The sequence below is a fragment of the Pteronotus mesoamericanus genome, unplaced genomic scaffold (assembly GCF_021234165.1).
Source record: "Pteronotus mesoamericanus isolate MK-2021 breed Mesoamerican mustached bat unplaced genomic scaffold, CSHL_Meso_final contig_68, whole genome shotgun sequence".
NCBI classification, from domain to species: Eukaryota; Metazoa; Chordata; class Mammalia; order Chiroptera; family Mormoopidae; genus Pteronotus; species Pteronotus mesoamericanus.
In genome coordinates this window covers 27,141,711-27,160,544 of record NW_026555234.1, presented here as the reverse complement: position 1 = coordinate 27,160,544, position 18,834 = coordinate 27,141,711, and the positions used below count along the sequence as shown (strand labels likewise).

The 18,834-nt window shown below is 34.7% G+C and overlaps 1 non-coding gene across 1 annotated transcript; it reads left to right on the top strand.

Annotated features, from left to right (window-relative positions):
- Window positions 1–10,969: 10,969 nt before the first annotated feature.
- On the top strand, window positions 10,970–11,072 carry LOC129077742 (U6 spliceosomal RNA). The gene has a single exon (XR_008529897.1). It is a non-coding gene; the product is annotated as a U6 spliceosomal RNA (small nuclear RNA).
- Window positions 11,073–18,834: the final 7,762 nt, after the last annotated feature.

Genomic DNA, 18,834 nt, shown 5'->3' with positions numbered 1-18,834 from the left:
TTTGATCTTTCCCTTTCTTTTCCCCGCTACCCCACTTCCTCCTTCCCTCTCGTTACTATTTTTTTCTCCGCCCCCCAATGGCACTGGTTATATTTTTCTTGTTTGTTTGTTTTGTTGCTTAGGTTCCACTTATAGGTGAGATCATACGGTATTCACCTTTTACCCCCTGGTTTATTTCACTTAGCATAATGCTCTCCAGTTCCATCCATGCTGTCACGAAGGGTAGTAGCTCTTTCTTTCTTTCTGCTGTGTAGTATTCCATTGTGTAAATGTACCACAGTTTTTTTGTCCACTCATTTATTGATGGGTACTTAGGCTGCTTCCAGCACTTGGTTATTGTAAATTGTGCTGCTGTGATCTTTGGGGTGCAAAGGTTCTTTTGAATTGGTGTTTTGGGATTCTTACTTATAATCCCAGCACTGGAATCACTGTGTCAAAAGGCAGTGCCATTTTTAGCTTTTTGAGGAAATTCCACACTGTTTTCCACAGTGGCTGCATCAGCCTGCATTTCTGCCAACAGTGCACTAGGGTTCCCATTTCTCTACAGCCTCGCCAGCACTTGTTGTGTTGGTTTGTTTATGATGGCCATTCTGACCGGTGTGAAATGGCATCTCATTGTGGTTTTAATTTGCATTTCTCTGATGGCTAATGATGCTGAGCATCTTTTCATATGTCTCTGGACCCTCTGTATGTCCTCCTTGGAGAAGCATCTGTTCAGGTCCTTTGCCTATTTTCCAATAAATTTTTATAGCCAGTATTTGTCATAGCTTGTACTTTTTTTGCAAGAAAACATGATTCTTCAAGACATTAGCTTTTAGATTTATTTTAACCAAACATATATACTCTAAGTGGAAATAGTATTAATTTTTCATAATGTACAAAGTACGTACAAAGGTGATAGGGAAAGTCTATTGTAGATGCTTAGAAAATGGACACCTGTTGTAAGCAGAACTACTTTTTGCCAGCTCTCAAGTAACAGCAAAATAGTAATGAAATTTATACCCCCAAAACTATTCCTTAAAATATTCCCTCCTAACTGATAAAAATGATATGTTTCCCTCACTTTCCCTAAATATCCCTAATTACAATCACTAAAATAATTTAACTTTCTAGGTTTTCCAACTGGCATGTGCCATTTATTAACCAAGTGGCCTTAAACAATCCTTATCAGAGAAACGGGGATAACCCAACCCGCAGAACTATAATGTAGAGGAATAAAAATGACACATTTATAAGCCACTTAAAATCCCTGAGGATATGAAGAGGTACATAATAAATGTCATCTCTCTTTCCTCATCACTAACACTCCCATTTCAGGGCAGATATAAACTTGTGCATAAGCTTAATAGCAAACATGAAACAGCTGCTGCCTGACCCACATCACTCACATCAGTTCACTGAAATTGGAAGTCACCTCTGGTCACCAAATACACTGTGTAGACCCTTGAATGGAAGAAGTAGTGGCTAAAGAGTTTTGCAGTCAGGAACCACCTCCTAACACAGAGCCTTCCACAAATAAAGAGTAATAAAATATGTTCTCAAAAGTAATCAATGATCTTATACCCAAGGATTTTACATTTAGTCCTAGGAGCTATGAGTAGTTTATTGAAAGGGCTGTCTATGAATGTTCAAATAAATTTTAGATAACTCAGAAGTATGAATACTAAACTGGAGCTTGGGCTTGGAGCAATGCTAAAGGCAGCAGACTAATGAATAGTCTAGGGAAAAAGTAACTAGGCCTGAACACAGGCAGTTGGCTTGAAGATAGCCGATATTAAATTTGAGACATATTGCAGAGTTGAATCAATCAAAATTTGGTTATGTCTTGAATATAAAGGATATTGTCCATGAGTTTGTGAAACTCTGCCTAGGTCTTCAAGAGTAAACAAATGCCACCTTTAAGGACAATAGACCAATTAATTAGCAATCATATGGAAAACAAGTTTAGTCTTCTACTAATTGTTAGCCATTTCCAGTGGTTTCACAAAGAAGTTTTATCTCCAAGAACCTGATAACAAACTATGGAAACCCCTATTATTCTTAACAGCCTTGATGAATGTCACATAGGCATTCTCTTTTTTTACATGTATAAAGGACCCATGGGCAAAGCCAGAGTGAGGAAGGATTGAGGGTGGAGGTGGGGGTGGGTGGGGCAGGGGAAAGTGGTGGGGGGAAAATGGAGACAAATGTATTTGAACAATGAAAAAAAAGTCATAAAAATTTGTCCGAGAGATACTTAGACATTGGGGTAAACATTTTTTGTGTGGGAAGCAGTACCCTAATAATACAGATATTAGGGTACTATTACAACTGGTTACAGGAAAAAAAAGTCATCTGAATCCAAAAGCTGGAACCCAGAACATGAAGTGCAATGAGGAAATATCGGGGCAGAAGAGATGCAAGAGGGTTGGAAATGGCAGCTAATATCTTTGAAAAAATTAACATTTTTAGTAGGGTTATTCTAAATATGACTACCTCTTTAAGACGTTAACATTCCAATAAGATGTGGACTCTGACAGCAAATAAACTGAAGCATGTTTGAAAAAAAATTAAGTTTTCAACTAATTTTGGTGGTAGGTTGTTGTTGGATTTTTGTTTTTGTTTTTTGTTTTTGAAACCTAATACGATCTATTTGCATTTGGGGGTATTTTGGTCCATTTTTTCTCTGTACTCAATGCATATTTGTTGTTGTTATTCACTGAGGTGATGTTAATAAAAACTAGCAGTCAAGTGACGGGTTTATCTGATGGTTTCGCTGACATGGATTTAAAAAGGAATTGATTTTGTGGGGTGGACTGGATACACACCATTCATTCCTCTCCCTCTCCTACATTTTAATGTGCTCTTGGATCAACAGCAGAAAGGAAATATGAGCTCCTTCACAGGAATTTTAACATGGATAAATAACAGTGGTTAATAAATAAAAATCATCTGACATTTATTACAGAACCCCACTCTAATTTACGATTTTTGGCTTCAGTTACAAAAGCACATGATTCACTCCTCCTGGGAAGATGCTGTTTTCTCTAAACTGCTGCTTTTATCTTTCTTTACCTGGTGTGGGAAGACTTTTCTGTGCTTCAGTTCATTACAAAATGTACATCTCTCTCCTATTAACATCTGTTTGAGTCTCTCTTTGCCTTGCTGCTTATCTGGGCTGTCTGGTGTATTTCCAAGATGAAGGGTCGTAGTTTCCTCTTGCCATTTACTACTGACAGTGAATTTAGGTAACAATATCTCTAAGGTGCCAATAGTCCTAGGAATGTTGCCTTTAAAAAGTTTTAAATGTTGGTTTTAGCAAAATATGATATACAGCAGGACTTCTCAAGATGGGAAATAATCACGATTATAGACCCATTCTCCTGTTTATATATTACAATGTTTATGTAAATTTTTGTACTTTGTAATGTGGACACTTTGGTGGCCTGGCTATATTAATGGTTCTCGTTAAAGGGCTCCATGCATTTTCTCATAACTTTAAATCCCCTCTGATGTGGCTCAGGACATGCCACCCTGAAATGTGGCACTTGGGTGTAGAGATTACTTAAAATGAAGAAATTTGCAAAATGATAGGTACAGGAAGGGCTCTCCAACTTCCCCCTTCTTCCCTGAAGCAGATCATGTGATCATCTTGTTAGTGATGTCCTTCCTCTGGGCAGAGGAAATAAGCATGCTTATTTCTGCAGACAGAGAGATGTTGAAAGGAATCCGAAAGAACAGACTTGCTAAGTTTCTCCAAGTTCATTAACCTTAGTTTATACCCTTTCGTCCTATTCCATTTTCCCCATGACTTTCCACTTTTCCTCAAACCTAATACAAAAATCCTCAGGTTTAACCATTTCTTTAGGTCTTCATTTCCTTGAGGTCTCCTGTGTCACATAAAACTTACATTAAATAAATTTGCATGCCAGTTCAGTGAACAGGACCCCAGCCAAAGAACCTAGGAGAGTAATTGGAATAATAATTTTTTTCCTCCCTTACACTTCATACTTGGAATCTGGGATAACTGTGACTTTGACCAACAGACTAAGACAGAGTGATGGCATGCCATTTCTGAGGTGGGGCCTCAAAAAGACTCACTCATTTCCATTTTCTTTACTAAGCCCTTGCCTGTGACACAATGAAAAGCTCAAGCTAGACTGTTGGAAGATGGCAAACCACATGGAGCCCAGATGGTTAATCCTTGTTAAAGTCATCCAAGATTAGCAAGCACTAAATGGATTTGCAAGGTGCCCACAGACAAATGAATAAGCTAAGCCTGGACAAGATCCATAATCACCACCTAGCTAACCCATTCACTCCTAAATAGAATAAGTGTTTATTGTCTCATGCCGCTGGGTGCATTTGCTTATAAAAAATAGCTCACAAAAGGACTTAATACTTATAATGAATGTAAACTGCACACAAGTTGCAAGGCTGCATGGGCCTTAGGAAAGTTGACTTGACATTTTGTTTTAAGTTTTGTGTGTTAATAGTTCTCTTGCTACGATCTAAAATTTCGTTTTCCTTCCTTTTTATTTATCCTTAAATTTTTCAACGTAAATATGGGGATGGGGTATGGGAAGTCCAAAATATAATGAGTCGTTTTGTGACTCTGGGTTCTCTTGCCCCAAGAAAACGCCCTGGTCTTTGTGGAAGCATTTGTTTTCTTGTCTCAAGGACTTTAATGCCATTGCTTACTCCTTGCATTTCCTTCAAAATATTTATTTTGATGCATTATTTTACAGCCATTGACTTTTCAACAAATTACTACTAGCTAAACTCAGCCTAGGGAACCACAGAGACACTTTCAAACTTTCTTGTTTATTTTACATTAATTACTCTGAGAAAGCTCTAAATATCATGAGCTATATAATTCATATGTGCAAAAGTAAACACTAGAAATATTTGAAAATTTGGATTTAAATTACCTTCATTAAATTACCAAACTAATATGATTGAGACATACATATGTCGTTATACCTTTGAGTCAACAAAATTTTACTAAAGGATTGTATGTTAGGTATTTTGTCATTACGGAAGTTAAAATTTAAACTCAAGTGTATATTCTCCTAGGAAAAGGAAATCTAACCTTCTCAAAAGTTAAGGCCCAAATGATTCTGAGACACTTTATTTCTTATCATATGTTCATCCTTAAATTTTCTACGATTTGAAAAATACCACTTGTCTACGGAATGATAAAACTTCTACTCTCTTTAGTCTTATAGCTGAATACTGTTTGTACCTGGATTGTTATATACATGTAGAAGTTCAATAATGAATAATTTCATTAAAATCTTACCCCATGGGGCATCATTAGGTTTAGCTTTGGTTGTTGAAATACCATTATTAATGTAACCTTGGTGCTAAAATCTCTGCTCTCTATACTACAAAGGAGGGATGGGCTACAGTGACAAGTGCTATCATGTTTCTAAGTGGTTTTTAATCCATAAGTAAATTCAATTTTCTTTACCATAGTAGTCCATATTATGGTGTGTGCTAATGCCCATATGGTGATTATTGTGCAAAAAGGAAACAGAGGTCTATAAAGCCACCATCATGTAATATAAATACAATGAACTGTTTATTGGGGGAATTTTACAAGAAGAGGAGTAGCAGGGCACACTTGGCACACCTAATAATCCAGGCATGGGCTTATACTGATAATATTTGAACAGGACGTACCATAAAAAAGGTTCCAATAAAGGGACCTCGCCTCCATAACTATAGATGGTCATAGCAGAGAAGATTAAGAAACATATAAGCAATTATGGAATGGTAGGGCTTCCCAGGACAATAAATGGTTTTAAGAGATAGAAGCCTTCCTTGCTCAGCCTGTACTTTTGTTAACCTAAATAAGGAGTGTTGAATTATCTCTGTAATAAACTACAGGATAGAGCAAGAATATTAGCCTCTAGCATCAACTGGTTTAATATTTTTGATGATCATAGAATAAAGACCCCCTTCATTTTGTAAACACAGCCTTGACTATCTTACATGAAGTTATAAAAGCACATTGTAAGATTTTAGGTGATTGCCACAATGGCAGATAGAATCTGTGTTATAAAGTATTAAAATTGAGTGAGAAGAATAAGAGGCCTGGTAATAAGGAGAAAAGAATTAGATAATGGGATTATGATCCATTTCTTTCTTATTACTGGACAGATGCTCTTGGAAAAGAGAAAAAAGAGCTAGTAATCCAATCTAATCTCCTTGTAAGCATATTATAAATTGAACTTATTATTAAATAGACTAATGTTATTTGCTAGAAATAAAATACTCATTTATGAAAAATTTTATAGCAGGATGTCTTTGGTTTAGGATTGCTTATGGTAAACAACTCTCAAATTTATAGATTTATGAGGCATGGCTTCCTCAAAAAATATCATGTAAACTGTTCAATTATCTGGGTTTAAAAATGGCAATGTTTCATAACTTAAATTCTCCAGGAAATATGAGGTACCTCACATATGTCGATTAGTTCATCTGTCACTCACAGCTAAACAATCCACAATAGACAGGTAAAAAAATGGGGAGGCATACTCTTTTTATGAAATCTTTTCCTGTTTAGTCTGTATCTTTGACTGTTTTTAATTTAAAAATCATTAGTAAGCATGATACTGGATAAGATCTACAATTCACATGAGTCTATTTTTATAATACGATCCTTTGTCATAGGCTCAATCAGGAAATGAAACAAGCGCTTAACTCTCAGTTTATTTCACAACTAGGAAAGCATCCTTTCAACTTGTTTAGATTTTAGAAAGTGAGTGTTCCTTGACTTCTATTAACCTTATTCTTTCTCTTGACCCTCATTAGTCTCCGTTTAAGGTGTTACATGTTTCTTTTCTTGGGAACATACAATTTGTACACTTAGAATCTATCAGTTCTTTTTTCTCTCCTGGTGTCTTATCCATTCATCAGCCTGAGGCATGCAGTCATTTTATCCTCTACCATTTTCCTCTTTGGTGAGGATGAATAAGTTCTGAACTGTGAGTCTACTGGTACCACTTGTGATGGGGGAAATGAGACAGAAGGAATTCTGTGGCCATGTGTGTACTCTTGGGCTTACATAAAGAACAAAAGGCTTTCATTCTAGGCTTTGGCTGATTTCCTTTCAACAAATTTGAAATCAAACACAAATATTTACTAAAAAGATTAAATTCTACATTAATTTCTAAATTAATTTCTAAAGAGGTTCCTACTTAAGTGAGAAATTTATTTTCAGCAAACTAAAAACAATTTAAAAAAATAAAATAAAATACTTGATTTTATTTTCTAAGAAGACTTGGGTCCTTTCTTTCCCTTAGGTTTCATAAAAGTAGTTCTTTACCAAAACTAAAATGAAAAGTCACCAAATCCAAAGTACTTGAGGCTGGGGTATTAAAGTCTTTCTCTACTCACAGTACTTCAGACACAAAATGTATGGGTTTTCCACATGTAAAATTTTTCCAATTCTCTGCAGACACGAATTGAATATTCTACAATTTAATGCTGATACTAACAAGACTACCCCCCACTTCAGATGCCAATCACATGTAGTGGTTCCTCAGACTACCCAGACTTCTTTCTAACTTGGCTGCAAATCATGTGCTCCTGTGACCCTCACCTCAGATTTGATAATTTGATATAATCGTTCATGGAACTCAGGGAAATGCTTTACTAGTTTTGCCAGTTGCTGTAAAGTATGGTATTACTGATATAAAGAAAGAGCCAGAAAAAGAGATACATAGGACAAGGTCCTGAAATGTCTTGAACATGAGAGCTTCTGTCCCCTAACAAATATATGCATTCACCAACCCAGAAGTTCTCCAAATCCTGTCATGCAAGGTTTTTATGGAGGTTCCATTGTGTAGACATGATCGATTTAATCATTGGTCATTGGTGATTAACTCAATCTCCAAGGCATCTTCCCTCTCTGGAGGTCAAGAAGGTGGGACAGAAAGTTCCAATCCTTAACCACTTGGTTGTTCTCTCTGGCGGCCAGCCCCCATACTGAAGCTATCTAGGAATCCATCAAGAGTCACTTCATCAATATAAATTTTAGTGATGTGGAAAGGGGCTTGTTATAAATCATAAAAGATGCTTCTTTCATCCTTATCACTCAGCAAATTACAAGAGTTTTAAAAGCTCTGTCAACAACTAGAGTCAAAAACCAAATATGTATTTCTAATTCTATTACAATATTATAGTGGGTATGTCACTTAATCTTCTCAGGCTGTATCCTGATCTTCAAAGTGGAAAGAAGAATGCCTACCCAGCCTGACTTACAGAGTTTTCTGAAGGACAAGTGAGAAAATGTACATAAAAGCTCCTTGAAAACCAAACAGTGCTTTCAAAATGTAATGGTTATGGCTATATCCATGAAGTTACTGTCAACTGCAGAATGTCCTACCCCTTTATAATAGGATATGGTGAATTAAAATTTCCAGTTCCATGTTAAATGGAAATCCAAAGCAGTCCTTAGGATTTCTGAGGTGCCTGAAACTGACCGCCTTCTTGACTCTTGGGAAGACAGCCCATTTTGTTTCACATCACAAAGCACTGGCCTCTTTTCATTTTTTTACAAAGCCAAATAGTAAACCAAGTCATACAGAGCATTCATGAGTGTACTAGGTTTTATTAAACATTTAGTTGAGATGATCTCCTAAACAGGAAAAAGTTTTCATTGTAGTAATCAAATTACTTAAAATTTAGCACCATTCAGCCCTGGTCCTTAAGTGCTCTGTTCTGAGTACACAGTAAAGATGAAACCACTGATTATTTCTCCGTATAGTCCTATATTTTACAACTCTCTCTGGATCTATTATTTCCTTCATCTTCTTTCATGGCCTCTTTTCTCTCCTTAAACATCTCAAAAGCAAAATAAATTGATCTCCTACTCTCATAAAGAATACCTTGCCCATATTGAACAAGAGGTATATTAATGTATTTTCTAAACAAACGCATTTCTTTCTCAAAAAAATCATTGCACTAAATGTTAAGAAAATATTTGTTAAATTTTTATACTCAATAACAAATTGAAAACTACAATTTTTCTGACATTTTCTAATCCTCACAATAACTCTGTTAAGGAAATTATTATCCTCGTTTTTCTTTTGAGGTCACTGAGTCGCAAAGATGAAATTACTTGCTATATATCTGAAAACCAGTAAATGAGAGAGAACATTTTAATGCTAAACAGCCTGATTCCTAGTCTTTGCAGCTAATAATTGATTATCTGCCATAATTTGTTGGACTTTTAATAGATTTTAGAATGAAAATAAAATTTTGATCACAAAGATGAATTAAATATAATATTTATAGAGCAGATAACAATTCATTAGATCCATTTCAGATGAAGAAGATGTGTAGTGCACACAAGAAATATTTCTTAGTGCCTTCACCACACCTATAAATACATTTTTACCACATGTTTTTGACAGGGGACCCGGACATGGGATAGAGTGCTTGTGCTCTATTTAAAACAGCCATAGGAGCATATAGCAAGGACTCATGGACAAAACCAAAGGGGAAGAGCTGAGGGAGGGAAGGTGGGAGGGGGCAAGGGAAAGAGGTGGGGGGGGGAGGCAGAGACAAATGTATTTAAAAAGTAAATAAAAAAAATTAAAATAAAAAAAATAAAATAAAATAAAACAGCCATAGGAGTTTTTTCATTCAGTCCTGTACATTGCTTACCTCTAAGAAAGATTGTCCAGTGCTTAATTTATAAGAAATTTAAGGATTTTTAAAAATTTTCCCAAATTTAATATCAGTTTCAAACATTACTAATAAAATTAAATCTTTTCTTTTTGTTTTATTTTTTAAAAAATTGAATGATCCTCCTGGAGTATAGACATATCTGATCTTGACAATTATGGCATTTAGGTCTTAAAATGCTTAGGTAAAATTTCCTGTTTGTGTGTGTGTGTGTGTGTGTACATGTGTGCTGAGAGTTTATGTTAAATTTTAAAGGATAAAAACGTTGAGTTAAAATTTCAGTTGCATAATTGCTTTGATGTTTAATTTGTTCAACTACTTATTTTTTCCTACTTGATCTAAGCTGCATGCTCAACTAAAGCATAGATCTTCCCTTGTAGATACATGTGCTAGAGTCAGTGATGAAATGAAGGACAAATGTATAGATTTTTTCATCTGAGAGTAAAAAAAAACAATTGAAACATTTTAACAAAAATCTTCATGTACATTTCCTTTTACTGGTCAAAAATTTACACAAGATATAGAGCTTTATACTTAATTCATCTGAATTTTAAACTTATTGAAATAATGATGTTTATGCAGAAAAATCTATAATGAAGATTGACTTTTCAACCACCAGCCCTACAATAGTGTCATTAAACTGGACCCTGGTGAATATCATTTATGTGGAGTGTCTAGATAATGCATATAGTCAATGACAGATGTATGCTTTAAAGTAAGAGTTTACTAGTAACTAATAAGTTTTCAAAGCAGTAAAAATTAGTGTATGATGAATAACTTCTGAGGTAAGGGCATACTTCACAACTGGAACCCAGAGAAGTTGTATATTTTTTAGCTCACAAAAGGCATTTCAGATATCAACAAACAGTACTGCTTTTAATGTTTTTATATAACTTGTGTGCTCACAAGTTCTCTTCAAAACATAAAACTCTTTATATTTAATAAAGGGAGACCTTATAGAAAAAAAGAGCTTCATGTTAAAACTAATGAAATAAATTCCAGGACTATTAAAGAGAAAAGAATGTTCCCATCCATCAGATTTATCATATTCTATTTCTAGAGCTTTAGAAAAATCAAAGAATTTTCACTGGAAACATTCTTTATTTTTTAAATTTTATTTTAATTTATTTTTTCAAATACATTTATCTCTGCCTCCCCCCCACCACTTTCCCTTGCCCCCTCCCTCCTTCCCTCCCTCAGCTCTTCCCCTTTGGTTTTGTCCAAGAGTCCTTGCTATGTGTTCCTTGACTTTCCCCTTCCCTTCCTTTTCCCCGTCCCCCTCCCTCCTTCCGTCTTCTCTGTTGGTTCACATATACTAAAATTGGAACGATACAGAGAAGATTAGCATGGCCCCTGAGCAAGGAAACATTCTTAACAAAATGAAAAGATGTTCTGCATAAATGAAAATTGTGTAAATTTCTTTGGTAGTTTTTCTGTCATTAACATTTCCAAGCAGCTTGCTTGTTTTATAAGGTATAAATTTAAATTAAAACAAATAATTAGAAGAGAAGATTATTTTAGATGATCATGGAATAGAAGTTAGCTTCCATTTATATTTTATCCATGTTCTAATCCCCATTTATTCATATAGATAATTGATAACTAAATCAATATACAGGTTATATAATATGAGAATAGAAGTTTCTGGTTCACAACAGTATTTCAAATATTTATATTTCTATGTTGGTAACAGAACTTCATTTGTTTTACTAGAGACTTTTAATGTAAATATATTTTGAGAATCTATAAAGGTATTACAATATGGATAGAAATTAGGACTATTGCTATAAATAAGGTTCAGAGTAATTAACTTACAAAAGGAGAAATTTTCCTTTTAGATAACTTTTATTTTTGGAGCCTTGTTTTATTTTTCAATGGAAGTGTAAATCACTTTTATGCCTCATTGGCAGAAGTACATCTCAACCAGGTTTTCCATAAAAGATCAATTAAGCATTATAACATCATGTTATGAGCAGTGTTTCATTATCTAAAAGACGGTTTAAACAAATAAACCACTTGAAAGAATAGATATAGCACCCTCTGTTTCTTGATCAATACAGCTAAAGATCTTAGTAAGTAGGTATTTCACAGACATTTTTCTATGAATAAATGGATATAATTAGGCTGCAGTGTTTTGTAGGTAAACTGAAACATAATGGTGCAACAGAAATCACCAGATTTTGTAAAAATGTTACAGTTCTTTACATGGTATTTGAAGTATTCCACCTTTAGAGAAACCAGATGACATTCTGGAACCAGAGTTTGTAATCTCATGGGAGATTTATTTGTTTGTTAGTTAAAGATTGAACTTTAAGTGTGGAATGGAAATGTTAATTATTGCCACACATGAGATAGGAGATTTAAGTGACTGTATTACTTAATACAGTATGTGGTGTCCATATTTTTCAGGTATATCAAGTGTCTACTGTTTCTAACATAAAATTATAGTTACATTAATTCAATATTATCAATTAATAACCACATGTGTGGTAACGCAACATATAGAAGGTATGGTTCTGTGATACTAAAGCAAGAAATCTAGCTCAGCACTGCTCACTTCTGCAGACCTTTAGAAAGCATGGTGCATTCATTGTTTTTTATCATTCAGTGAAAATTTTCAACCTGCTCCAGTTTAGGCTGTAGGAGTACTCTTTTTATGAGACTGTCAAAAGTTACTAAGTTTAGGTGGTTCTTCTCTTGGTAAAGGGAGACAGTATATGACCAAAGATGTCATAATTCTCTCTCAATACTCTTTTGAGAATAAGATTGTTTGTTTGTTCATTTGTTTGTTTGTTTGTTTGGAGGGCTGGAGGTGCGAAGGACTGCATTTGAATGTGCTTTGTGTTGGGTTTTACAGTGGTAGTGCAGGGTAGAGAGTAAAAACAAAACCATCGGTTCCTAATGTACGTACAGTCTGTTCTTACACAGGTGACTTAACTTTTCCTTTATCAGTTTGTTCATCTCTAAAAGAGAGATAATATATCTTATGGTATTGTCATAAAGATAATAAGGGGATAATGTAGTTTGTGTACAATGCTTAAAGTAATGCTTGACACTAGTAAACACTTTACAATTATTAATATTTTAAATTTTATTCCAACTTACATAATCTGTGGGATAGTTTTAATGAAATTTTTGTACTATGTAATTCTTAAAACGATGACAGAATAATTGATAAATTATATATTTTAAAGAGCAGGTTTTTAAAGAGGTATGGAGAGTTTAACTTATTTTTATAGAAAATAATACATACATATACTTTATATGCCAAAGAAAAGTCTGGAATTATATTGACTAGATATTAATGATGATTGTATATAAATGGGTAGAATATTTTAATATGCAATATATTTTAGTATACAAATGTAACTTTCATGATAAATTTATCATATTAAAAACAAGTTAATGGAGAGAATGTTAAGCAGCTTTTCTAAAGGAATTCCAAATAAGTGAGGTTCTTTTCTTTCAAAGTTCCTCACTGGCAAGCAGAGTAGACATCAGGCATTAAAGTTACAAATAATAATTTAAAAAAACTTGAAATCCTGTAGCAATATGACCTTCAGCCTTCCCCATTTAGTACATGGTAAATCTACAATATGAAGGCAAAGTGATTTATTATCAATTCAAAAAGCAGCAATTATGATTTGCATTTAAAAACCTTACTTAATAACTTCTTGATTTGCATTAATCTTCATACTTTCTTTTAGATCTTGGGCCAGTGGATTTGTGCTAATATGCAGAAATAAATTGAATGTATTGCATAGATAATAGTCATTACAAGATTGTTTGCTTGTTTCCTTTGCGTATACCCATTTATAGATGTTAAGTAGAATCATGAAAAAATGCCTTGCGGATGATCCCAAAATATCAATTGAAAGAAGTAATATATTTTATTAAATAATAGGCAAATGTGTTATGAGTTGTATCAAACCATATACTCAGTGGCATCTCTTTAATTAAAATACTCTTAAGACATGTATTAATATCTAGAAACAATTTATTCTGGGGAAAGAGTAAATACAGATATCAAATCAGTAGCTGAAAATTACAATGCAATAATAGTTGTGCTTTTTTTGTTTGTTTTCTGCTGTTACCATCTTTCCAGGGAACTTCACTGAGTTCCAAGGAATGGTATAGGTATATTTTTATCCTTAGCTGAACCCCAGACTTACCAGTTTCTGCTAGCTCTTTTTCTTTGTTTTTGGTGACCCCTCTTTAAATTGTAGGAGCCAAATTTCCTGGTTTTCACAAACTGCGCAGAGCTTAGAAACAAATCACTGTCTCTAGATCACGGGGAACTGAGGGATCACTAGCACACTGCTCCTTTTTTGCTCTCCCACGATGTGGTGCCACCATATTTTGTTCACGTAGAACACCAACTGTTTTGATAATAAATCCTGTTCTGTGGATTATTCATTTTGAAGGTCAGCCAAATAAACCTCATTTAATTACTCAGTGCTGGCACTTCAACCCCTATGAATTATGTAATATAACATAAATAAAGAGCAAAATGTTGACTTCTGGTTGCTAATAATTTAGGCATGTATTTCAACAGGAGTTTTTCTGAGAATATTCCCTACCAAAATTTGTTTTCTTTAGCTAGTATAATATAGTGTGTTGACAATCAATGCAAACCTGGCCATAGGAATAATGTGTGTTTCCTCCTTTTGATCAAAAAATATAAATATGAAACATATACAAAAGAATTATCTCCTATTAACTCTTGCTTTTTCAGACAATTATTAAATAACTCTAAGTATTAGATAAGAATTAACATAACATTACTAGATAATGTATATAAATAACATTCTCTATTTAGAAAATATTACTCCCATGTAATTTTTCTCTTGCTCTTTCTGAGAAAGATTAATTGTTTCATATGAGTTAGTCATTGTGCTGGACATTGAGAAAGAAAAATAAAAACTATAAGATGCCTGAATTATAAGTGTTCAAAGTCTGGGTAGAGAGTTGATCATTCACAACTTAATTACATTGCAATTTGATAAAGACTGAAGTAGTGATGTGAATTGCATATTATGTTAGTATATGTGATCATGCAGAAAAACTCTGTAGAGTTATGAAGCACTTCATAGAAAAAGTGATATTTCAATTCCAAGTAATTTTGGTTCTACCTTAGAACATGGTTTTTCTCACCATCTGCATTGCTACCATCACCATCTTAGATGTCATCAGGTGTTGACTAGGCTCACATTATAGCCCCTCAATTGGTCTTCCTGGCTTACTCATGCCTCTGGAGCCTTTTTCATGAAGCAAAATGACCCTCTTAAGAAAATAAGCCATATATCAGTCTCCCAAGTGAGCAAAGTAATTTATGTTTCATAGCTGCTCAATATCTGTAGAATGAATGATTGAGCAGGAATTTGCCACTGAGCCAATTAGAGGACATATTAAGCTAGTGGAAACACATAGCACAAATGGGACTTGTGAAAGTAGGTCAAATTTAAAAATGTATCACACCACATGACATGATCATTGACTGGTTCAAATAAACCTCCAACTGAACCATCAGAGCAGTAAATACCAGCTGAATATCAACTGAGTTGAGCAGCATAATGTCTTTGTCTGATAAGAACAAGTTATTTTAGGTGGAGTTTAAGTAAACGGTAGGCAATAGAAAAAGATGAATGGTGAAGGAGAATCATTCCCAAGTTTGGAGATCCCTGTAGGAAATATTAAGAGATCAAGAGACCTGATTAGTAGCCATTTTCCTGTTATCCAGAAGGCTAACGGATTTTCACTTTTAAAAAATTGCTCTGCATTTTCATATGTTCAAAATGTTCTTAACAGGAACACAAATCAGATAAAATTCTCAGTGGGTACAGCTAGTTATGGCTTGAAAGTCATGCTTTCTCTGCTTGGACTGACAGTAACAGACACCCACCATGAACAGGCTTAAGAAAAAAAATAAACCATTTTTATAAGACATTGGGTGCCTTCATAGGACTCAAGGACAGCGATGAAGTTGTAGCTCTGAACCAATTGAAAATATAGCACCAATTCTCTCTCTCTGTATTTTTTCTCACAGCTAGTCTGCTTCATCTTTTACCTCCAGATAAACTATTTTCTAGGATGATAGCATAAAAATAGTACCCCAAAACTCTCTTGGGTTTTTACGTCATCTCTCCAAACGGAGTCAGAAACCCCAACTTCAAAATTATGGTCCTGGAACATGTCACTGATTGGCTCAGGCATATTACATTCCTGATCCTGGACCTGTTATATATTGGAAGTAATGCCAGATGGATCAGAATAGGTATCCTATCTGGCTAGACAGTGTAGGAAGCAGGGTTACATTTTACAAGTCTATAATGTTGAAGTTTCAATCATAACCTCCCAGAAATGAGCTGACATAGGTATCTACTATAAGGGTACAGTAAACTTCTAGATTTTATCACCAACATCTAGTGAAATGTCTTGTGTTTACTAGATGCTCAATGATTCTTCACTGGATTGATCCAGTTTATGATTGCTCCTCCACTAAGTAGCACACTGGCTGATATCATGAATATACTGGGTAGCAATATATTGTAAAGCTTTGCAATGGAAACTCTTTGTTATATTATCTGGTTTCTAATCCTGCATTTTCTTTTTTAATAGCTGTGTGATCCTGAGTGAGTAATTCATCTCTCTAGGTCATAGTTTTCTCTGCTCTGAAATGGTTATTAAATATTATTAGTATACTTCACAGGTCTATCACAAATAGTACATGAGATGAATCTCATGAAACACCAGACAGGCTGCAAAGTGTTTAATAAATGTCAGCTGGTATTATATTTGCCACTTGGTATTTTAGGGAAAGAAAGGAAAATAAACCAATAGAGTTTTGGTTTTTGTGTAAGTTGTACTGGCTCTTATTAAAGGGCTAATAAAATATTTGCTTTCACCAAACCATTAAAATGAACACAGATAATTTTGAGAGCACCAAGTTGAATGCTTTAAAGTTATCTTCAAAATTTGGGGGTTAAATTTACTGTTTGTTTTTTTTAATCCACTAACCAGGAAAATGCAATTTGAACTTATAAGTGGAAAGACTTGAAATTGATCAAGTCCTAATATTTCAGTGAGAGGAGTAAGATCTGTGAACAAGTTTTATTTTTTAATGCTCCTGGGTTTTCTTGTTGCCGTTCTGTAGTTGCGTCTTGTGTTTCATCTTCACGCAGATGTTTGTTTGGGGACACTTTATGCTGAGGTGCACTATATCTTTCCAGAAGTCATTTTCAACTCCTTGCACTTCTTAGTTGAAAATACTCAAAACGATCAATAGAAGAAACTATAACTTTTACAAGGAAGAGATTTTTATGATTCATGTCCTTGTTTTCTTTTAGAAGAAACTAATCTCTAAAGCTATTTTGGGATTTCTATTCTCAGTGTACCACAATAAAGAAACTTCAGGAAAGTTGCAAAACCACCTATAGGCATTACTTCTCAGGATCAATAACTCAAATGATGTTTTAACTTTATATAATAGAAATGATAGCCATCTTATATTGCTACTATAGTGTTACCTTTGTGCCCTATTCAAATTAGTGCTGAGACATGGATATCAATACTTAAATGTTTCTGCATAAAATATGTTGTAAATTATATAGGCCCAGGATCATTGACATTTGTCTGATGGACATTGGACATGTATCTCTCACATTAATCTGACCAGTGCAGTATTTAGCAATGCATTACATATGACCAAGCCATTAGGGACCTTGCGTCCTTAAGAAAGAACAGGTCAAATGAACATCGTGCTTTTAGAACCCTAGGCTTTGAATTAAAAAACAGAGATGAGACCAACAGCCAAGATTGCTCTACTCTGCAACGCTATTGTTTACAATTGAAGGGCAGATAAAGTGTTTCCCAGACAAGAAAAAACAGAAGGATTTCATCATCACCAAACCAATATTATATGAGATATAAGTTAAAGGGACTTACTTAAAAAAAAGACCAAAACTATGAAAAATAAAATGGCAAAATACATTCTGTCAACAATTGAATCTAAAAAACAAACTAAGCAAACAAGAAGAGCAGAGACAGAATCATGGACATGGAGACCATTTTGATGGGAGGAGGAGGGGGGAGTGAGTGAGGTGGTGAGGGGATTAAGAAGTACAAATAGGTAATTCAGAATAGCCATGGAGGTGAAAAGTACAGTATAGGAACTGGAGTGGCTAGAGGACTTATAGTCGTGACCCACGGATGAGCACAGCGTGAGGGATGGCTGAGGGAGGTGGGCGGGGCGCTGGGTGGAGGGGGCAGGGGGAAACTGGGGACAACTGTACTAGCATAATCAATAAAATATTTTTTAAAAACTAAAACAAAGAAAAGAAAAAATAGAGATGAATTTAAAATAAGTATTTTGAGATTTATATAGCTTCAAATGACTCATTCATTTGTAAAGGTGATAGCACACAATAGAAAAAAAAAAACCAACCTTTGACAAGTTCACTAAATGTGTCACTATGCATACACGAATGGGTCTGGGTCAAAACATCAGTTGGAGATACTTCGTAAAAGAAGGGACTTTAAAATGAAATCAGTGCCTACAAAATCATTGAAAGGATGAGAAATCCTGCAGCTAACCTGTAAGTTTGCTGCTAATTCTCAAGGAAACAGGGCATTTTTGAATATCTCTGCTGATTGCAAACGTGGGCAGGCCAATTCCCAGGAGAATGCCCCACAGCGCTACCTAGTCTCCTGTGCGCTGGAGTCCGTGTGCGGCCCAATGCTGCCTGAAGAATGGTTCCTGCTTCCTTTCCTCCTTACCCGTCTCGCCTGAGTCGTCTCACGATCAAGCATAGTAGGAATCTTTCTGACAAGAAAGTATGAATAAGTACCTTCCAAATATCCTCTGCAGAGGAGTGAAGGAAAGGGGGAGGAAATGATGCCAGAAACCAACAGACATATGACAACGAGTTCAAGTAAAGTTTTAGTTAAGTATTAAATAATTCTATTTTTGAAGACTGCATCTGGGAAAAATGACTATTCTCTTTGCTTGTAACTTTCCCACTATGTATGCTAAAACCTTGGTGATTTGTGCCATTTTTGTGATGATAAAATCATTGGTTTTAAATTTATTGCTAATATGGTCTTATTTCCATATTTCACTGTTCTGCATTTCTACTTATTCATCTTTAAAATGCAAAA